The following is an 8,557-nucleotide window of genomic DNA, read 5'->3' as shown; positions in this document are numbered from 1 at the left end:
TTTGACTTACAATTTATTTAAAAAACATTGTATGATATCTTCTCCTAGTATTAGAAACTTTAAAAAGTATATTTCCATTTTCTGTTGACTTAAAAAAAAAAGGTTTGTACCTATGTTATTTGCTTATTATTTCTTGCCTATATCTTATAGTATGAGAAACTGCTTTGGCAATAACAATACACAATGTACTAACCATTGTTACTCTCCTAAAATCTTGTATTGAGATTTTGTACCACTGTTTTTATATTTTTCTTTATTTAAAATAAAAATAATTGATGTTGAAAAATAAATAAATAAATACATAAAGCTGATGGGGACTTTTACTTCAGGTACCTCTCTGGAGGAAAATGGAGACATTAAATTATTAAATTTAAAAAAAATGAGTAAGAACCCTGAGGACCACAGGATAGATAAAGCCAGAAACACTTAGTGGAGATTAATACACTATATAGCTATCCTGCGAGCACCATGATGCCTCAAGAGGGGAGGGATCTAAAATGAAATTCTGACAACAAGAGAATGGAAAGGACCCAGAATAGGTGAGTTGGGAAAAAGGGGAAGGACACACATTCTAAGGAGATTAAAAAAAAAAAAATATATATATATATATATATATATAGAGAGAGAGAGAGAGAGAGAGAAAATTAAACATGTTCATGCAGAAACTATGAGGTGATAAAGTTGAAAATAATAAAAATCTAAGGTTATATACTTCAAAGATAATCAGTAAGATTTTGATATATTTCCTTTGAGGTTTTTCTTTTGCATATTTCTGTTTTACACATAATTGAGAGCATATGATACATACAATATTGAAGCAGATTTTTCATTTATGATATTGCACCACTAAATAGTCTATGAAAACCTGATTTTAATAATTGCATAAATAATTCATTTCACCTTCTTTCTACCTTTACTCATTGTGTTCAATGTATAGAACACGGACACAAAGAATCACGAAGCTGGCACTGGCCATGTGGCATTTGGGCACAGTGTTTTCACACCTGAGAGCAGCATTTCAAATGGGACACTGCCCCAAAAATTTCATCCTGAGAGTGTCCTGGAGGAAAAGCATTCAGAAAACCACTTATGGTCATTAAGTCATTTTCCCCCATGACTCAAGAATGAGGACTGCTTTGTTTGGGTTTGAGAAGCCTTTAGGAGGGACATGAAAGTTCTCTACAAATACACAAAGAGCTGGAACTGGCAAAAAGAATAGATTTATTCAGTTTTGCTCTAGAGAATAAGAAACAAGACTGACTTTTAGGTGCTGCAAAGAACAGATTTCACATAGAGCCACCATTGCTTTGCTGATTATTGTAGCAAAAGCTAAGGTGCACCACTTGTCAATTACAGTGTCCCACAATGGATTTGACAAGCAACCGCCACTGTCATAATAGAGGAAACTTCTCCAGTGGGTGGGACTCTGAGGATGGCTCCAATGAGCCAGGAAGAGGGGAAGGACACTGGCACATTGTCTCTCAACCTGTCTGACCTATGTACCAACCCTGAACTGAGCAACAGTGACTCACATCTTCCAGGCAAAAGATGTCTTGGCCAAGATTCTCCATTCAATAGCCAGTCTGTGCCTCAGAGGAAATATGGGAGGGCTGGGACTAAGGTTTCTACATTTCTTAGGCCCCCGTCTATCTATCAGTCTTATTCTTTCCCACAGCACTGGAAACAGACATAGACACAGTCAGCTTTTCTCTTAATCTATTCACAGCCACTCTCTGGCTGTACTTCTTTAGCTGTTTAAAATGTCAGCTTTCTCTTTACTCAATGAAAGGGATCCCTCTGGATCAACACTTAAAAAGACCTGCTAATGTAGCAGCACTGTACAATATTGAGGTGCATCGAAGGTGTTTTTAACTTTTATCAACTGGATGATGCAGCTATGTGTGAAACAAAAAGCATACAAAGGATGAGGGAGACGGGTGTAGGTCCCAGCCTCATGCTGTGGAAACAGCTTTTTACAAAGCTTTTGTGCTAAAATGTACAAGTGCAAAAAGACATCATAGTATGTAGAAAAATATGTCAAGTGCTAATTACTCCTGGGCTGGGGCCTAAAAATAGCTTAGTTCCGTTGTTTCCAAAAGAAACTGCAATATACAAAATAACATGCCATGTCTGGTAGTGTGGGCTGTGCGCCCAAACAAACTGTCAATGCCAGATGACCCATCTAACCCAGCACGCCATAGCAAGGGCTCCCCTAGACGGCTGGGTCAGGCCTTATTTCAGGACTTACAGACCACCACCGCTTCCCCTGGGCAGAACAGGCAAAGTCCAAGCCATTCCTGGGCTACTGGCTTCATCTGAGAGAGTGCCAGTGAACAACGACTCACCAAGAACCAGTAAGAATTTAACTTTTCCTTTCCCAGCCCACAGTGCAGGATTTTGAGAAAAGAATCACAACTGGAAAGGATATAATTATTTTTTAAAATTTTTGCTGTCAGTTTTTGGGACAAGGTCTTGCTGCGCAGTTTGGGCCGGCCTTGCACTCACCATGTCACCCAGGCTGGCCCCGAGCTTGAGGCCCTCCCTGTGCCACAGCTGCTCCAGTGCCAGGATTACAGGCATGTACATCACCATGTTCCACACAAGTGGGGAGGATTTTCAATAGCACATTAAGAAGATTCAGGATCGGGTGAGGGCAAATCAAAGAAACTGTGAGAATATGATTAAAAGAAAACTCAGTTTGCAAGATGTTAAGTCCAGAAACAGAAGTCCTGAAGAAAGTAATCCAGAACTGCCTTGAAGTTGTACATGTGTTGGTGAGTATAACAAATAAGTGTGAGCGGCTCCAAACAATAACGTCAGCTGCTGTTTCTATCCCTGTGGAGTAACATGGCCTTCCTTTCAGAGTAATTGCAAATACATAAACCAATCATGTTCATAACAGTCTGTCTTATAAAGAACAGACTATGTAATTATCACCGGCAAATTTCAACAGACTATTCTGTCATAAAGAGTAGACAGATAAATAGGATAGTTGAGGACAGAACAATGAATCCATCTATTTACCAAACACTATTACCCTTAAAGTGAAGTCAGAAATTCCCCAGCAATTCTTGTATTGTCAAAAGACTGTCAAAGCTAAATAAACTTAATGTGAAATTATGGAGCATTTAGCTATTTGTAGATTCGCAGACAATAAAAATGAAAATGATATGTAGATAACACACTACTGCCCGATTTAACCAAACAAGGGCTTTTAATCCACAAAGGATTAAAAACACATAAAAGGAGGGCCGTGAATTGAATTTTGCAAATGTACTCAAGCCTGGACTGTCTGTGTAATGGTTTAACTCAGCAGGGTTTAGGGTCCTTATTTTTTTGTTGTTTGTTTTTTGGTTTTTGGTACTGGAAATTGATTTCACAGCCTTGTACTTGCCAGGCAGGTGCTGTGCTTTTGAGCTATATCCCAGATCCATGGTCTTTACTTTGTAAACATCCACATCCTGTGCAAGAGTAGGGCAGAGAGAGGGTGCCCTACCTGCCCTGGGGGATGGTAGCTTGCTTACAATATAAGGGAGGCAAAGAGGCTCCCAGGTTCCCTTTTTACTCTTGCTTTTGCTGTGACCACCTTGAGGGGTTGCCCCTGTGTCTCGACAACCTGCCTTGGAGCCAAATGATTATAGACTGAAACCCTCACACACTGTGAGCTAAATAAACCTTTTCTTCCTTAATTTTGGGAGTCAGGTATTTTATCTCACCAAGAGACAAGTAACTAAGCCTGGTTCAGAATTACCTGCAGGATAATAACATGGCTTTTTTTCTGATAATTAATGAACCTTTAAAGTTGGAACTTCTCTGTTCTTTTCATGCCAGATATTAGTCTCTATTTAAAGCCTAACTCTGGCTAACATCTAACTTGGTCAATTAATATTGAGTAGTCAGTCAATTAAGACTTTGTGATACAATCTTTTGTTATTCTAACAATAGAAGCAACAACAACAACAAAAAAAAAACCTAATAAGGTTTGTTAGCATTCTCAGCTACTTTCTTAAAACAGACACTAATGGATCTGAATGGCTGTAGACTTGCATATGGTAAGACTTGGGAACCAAACACCAAAGCAGGGGAACCTCAAGGAACATGGGCATCTAAAGTGGGGTTGGCAGGGGCAAGATGTAACTGGAATAGCTGAGACTAGCTTTTATAATCAGACTGGGAGGAAGACATCAAGAAAGTAACAACTACTAACAAACAATGCTTGGCAAACCAGGGTCTTGGGCTGACCTTACTAAATAACAGCAACTACACTAGATGGGGAAAGGGAGCTAAGAGAAAGAAATTCCAACATAGTCCAATCTGGTCTATTATCTTGTCTTTGCAACATGGTTTCCTCCAAACTTCCGTAGGAGAAGTCTCAACTTTCACTTGGCGTAGCAAACCAGACCCTCAGAGTGATCTTCATTAACTTTTTCTTTACTTAGCGCCCTCTGTCAGTCTATTGCCAGACATTCCAAACTTTGCTTCCTTTGTGTATTTTAGATCTTTCCACTGCCCCCAGCATATAAGTGCCATCAGCTTCCTCTGACGGGCTGCAGTGTTCTCCTAACTGGCCTCCCAGCAACTAACTGCTCTGGTGCACACTCCAGTTCTTCCCCTTCAATGAAGATGTCTCGTAACAAGTCTCTCACGGTTGACATGCGCTCAAGACTACCAATGTGATCCCAACCATCTGCCCAGGGCACTCCTTCTCCAGGCTCACCATCTCTCTTCTTCCATAGATGTTTTTCCCTTCCCTGGAATAATCTCCTGCTGACCTTGGCCTAGTTAACTCGTTTTGCAAGTCATTATAAGTCAGCCAGATTGCCCATCTATATAAGATCTTTTTAGTTACATCTTCTTATAGGACCATATTTCTATTATTCTAATCTTAATTTGAAGTGAGTTTTAATAGTGTGACTGTCTGTCATATGTTATTCTCTCACTAGATTCTAAAGTCTATGAAGGACAAAAAATTAAAACACAATCAATTTTATTTCTCACCAGCATATCTGAAAGGTCCAGAACAATGCCTGGGCCCTATTATGCCTAATATATAGTCACAGAAAAGAATGCCTACTTAATACAGAGTAACTATTACAGTTAAGTTTTCTTTTTTCTTTTTTTTTTTTTTTTTTTTTTGAGGAAGAAGGTGGGGGGAGATGCTATGAATGCTACTTACTGATGTATCACTACATATAGGTACCTACTTACTGAGATGTGGCTTATCAGTGACCTGGCCTTGCTGAACTCTGTCTATAAAAGTAAAGGGCTCTACAAGGAGCACCAGCCTTCCACAACTCTATCAGGACCCTGCCCTTGAATAAGGAAAAGGACTTAAACACCACATAAACGTCTCAGTTCTCCTTAGATTTCTTTCACCTAGAAAGAACACACTCTTAGGATATTGGTCAGATTGTTGCATCTTCCAACTTCCTGCAAACAAAAACAAAGCTAAAATGCAACACAACACAAAATAAACATAAAACCCTGTAGAAATATTAACTATTGACAGGGAATAGCATAAAGAATTAAAAAATATAAGAATGGGTTGACTAGTATGGAAATAAACGTTAAAATGTAAAATGTTCTATTTCATATAGAATAGAATTATCATTTCAAAATTCCTTGACTAAGAAGGGGAGAAAATACCTAATAAAAAGAAAAGTCAGAGGGCCAAATCCTAGGATGAAGTTTGTGTGACGAGATGTACCACTGCAGAACCTCCCCAGTACAAATGGTGCTCACAGCCCTGTGCCTTCGCCGAGTCCCCTAGAGTCCCTTTTCAGCAGGACTGCAGGCACTAGCTGCTGAGGATGTAAGGACTAATGCTGGACTTGTCCTGGCCACCACTTTATGAAAGCAATATGATAAGCTGTTGTAGAAGATTCAATTTTATCTGCTCGCCCTCCCCCCACTAGATGCTGTTGTAACACAGGAAGGAATCACTGGGTCAGAGTACTTTTAATTAAAGGCTAGACAGGGCAAATTCAGGAATCATATTTTAACAGTAACCTACTAATGTATCTCTATGTACACACTACTAAAAATACACATAGTTTTACCTATTTCTTCTGATTCCCTGAATCCTTAGAAGGCAGTTTTCCACCTGCTTTTAGTCTGGTGGAAATTTCCTTTGATCTGAAAATCATGTATGTGACACCACTCGACATATTGTAATATTATTACATTTAGAAAAAACAATGTACAAGTAAAGCTCTTTAACGGTATTGGATAAAACGTTTAACACAGAGAAGACGTCCCAAACGTCCTTTATTTTATAAAGATGAGAAATCAAGTGTAGGGCAGCTGACTTGCAGAACCACGCATGCCATCAAAAGTCACAGCAGCCATAATACCCACGCTTTTCACTCACTTGTTAGCACAGCACACTCTGACTACAGAAAGGCTAGAGACTAAAGGGGTAATGCACTAATCCTATTCTTTCTCTGTACCACTCTTCTCCCTTTGCTTCTTTTCTTCAAAATCTAATTTAGTTAACTATTATAATTTTAACTTACAATGTATTTATAAAAGCAAAATCTATTACCTAAATAAATCATTTCTTTATAATTAATCAAGTTTGATTATTAAGAGTATATGTCATTGTTTCTCTCCTTCATCAAAAGCAACTAACCTGTTTCCTATATGGTACAAAAAGGGAAACAGAAAAATGAAGGCAGTACCACTCAGCCATAATAGTACTGACTTATAATGAACACATACATTTGTGTGTGTATATATATATATATATATAATATCATCTATAATAATCTAAGCTCACTTTACTGTCAAAATAATTTAAAGCCTATGTGCAAGTACAGACACAAACTCTTCAGTGATATGGGCCCCCACATTTTCTAGGCTGCACCACCAAACCCATGTCTACCCTGGAGCGGCAGAGAGGTGAAGCTGATGTAAAGTGGCCAGTAAACAGGCAGCTCCCTGTGTACTATTTGCCTCAGGAAGCCATGCTTCTAGCATGTATTTCAGAAAGAGTATGAAGACAGCAGTGCTTATAAAGTGCTACAGGAAGGATCAGCTCTGGAAATGTCTGAGCATTTATGAAACATTCGTACAGCAACCTGACTATACCATACTTGGGGGCACGGCATCTAGATTTGAGGTCAAAATGAAGTTAGAGCAAAGAAAGATTGCAAGTTCAAAATTTTTCATCATAGACAGCTGGACTGTCATCTTAAACAAAAATGGAAAGGTCAACAATGAATAGGTATTTTGTTTTCCTTATTTATCTTTTCTGTTAAATGAAAGTTGCTTCATCATTACCTGTGACTTAGAAACAATGTCACAGAAACTCACAGTTTGAGGCTAAACTTTTCACCAGAGGTCTGCTGGACAGCACCTTACCACCAGGCAGGTACAAGTGGTAGTCAGAGCCGTAGTGCTGTGGCCCCTGACCCTTCCTGCCAGGACAGTCTCACCTGCCATGACATAGCACACAACAATTCACTTCACCCAAACCAGTGACTACAGATCTTGTAAGGCCAGAGATGTTTCGCTGAAAACAAAAATCTCACATAGGAGTGAAACAACAAAAGCTTTTAGATTTTCCTGGGGCCTACTTGCTATAGCATGGTTGCTATAAAGGCTAAGTATTCTTTGTGTGGCAAGGATATGGAACTTCCAATATGAACTTGAACTCAAATTTAGAAACAGTTCTTTCCATTCACAACGAACTTTAATATGTGACATATGAAAGTTGACGGGGCAACGAATTTAATGCCTGAATGTGATGGCTACTGATAGTGATTTATTTAGTCTTTACTTCAATAGCTACTTATTATCCTCTCTTTGCAGTATAAATAAGGCTTTGTGCTGAGAGCTAGGTACAGGACAATAACACAAAACATATATCGTCTTTATTTTCAAGAAACTTAAGGTTCAATAGATGTTATCAAACTGAGATAAATACTAAGGAAAAAAATTAAAGTTAAGATGGAAAATTCAAAGTTTAATTTCTCCTCTAGTAAACATCTCTTCATTAATTTCCACTGCGCTACTACAGAAACTACTTCTTTACTTTCCTCTTCTTATTTTTTGGAAAAAACCCAAACACGTTGCAGTTTCAAATATGACCTTGAAAACATTGATCTAAAAATTTAAAATGTAGATTTAAGTCTACTCCCCACATTTAAGATATTATAGGAGTACTATTTTGTCTGGTATTTTCTATTTTTTTCACTTTGAAATGAAGAAAGTATAATACAAATAAAATTTTAAATCCAACAATATGCTGTATACAAGAAACACATTTAACTCATAAACACATTCATAGGCTAAAAGTCAAAGGATGGAACAAAATACTACAAAGCCCCAGCACCTCAGAAAAAAGCAGGGGTAGCAATTCTATTCTCAGACAGTCTCAACTTCAAACCAACAATGATCAAGCGAAATAAAGAAGGTCACTATATACTGGTTAGGGGAAAAATTCAAGAGGAGGAGGTAACACTCATAAAAACGTATGCACCAAACACAGGAGCACCCAACTATATAAAGCAAATCTTAATGGACATGAAAAATCTAATATCCAATACCACAATTT

At 38.2% G+C, this 8,557-nt stretch overlaps 1 protein-coding gene across 5 annotated transcripts in view; it reads right to left on the bottom strand.

Annotated features, from left to right (window-relative positions):
* Kdm4c (lysine demethylase 4C) overlaps nucleotides 1–8,557 on the bottom strand; it is a 461,014-nt gene that overhangs the window by 10,741 nt on the left and 441,716 nt on the right. The gene's annotated exons all lie outside the window — the stretch shown is intronic.

This window comes from Octodon degus, unplaced genomic scaffold, assembly GCF_000260255.1.
Source record: "Octodon degus isolate 3935 unplaced genomic scaffold, OctDeg1.0 scaffold00044, whole genome shotgun sequence".
In the NCBI taxonomy this organism is placed as follows: Eukaryota; Metazoa; Chordata; class Mammalia; order Rodentia; family Octodontidae; genus Octodon; species Octodon degus.
This window is presented reverse-complemented; position numbering and strand designations above follow the sequence as displayed.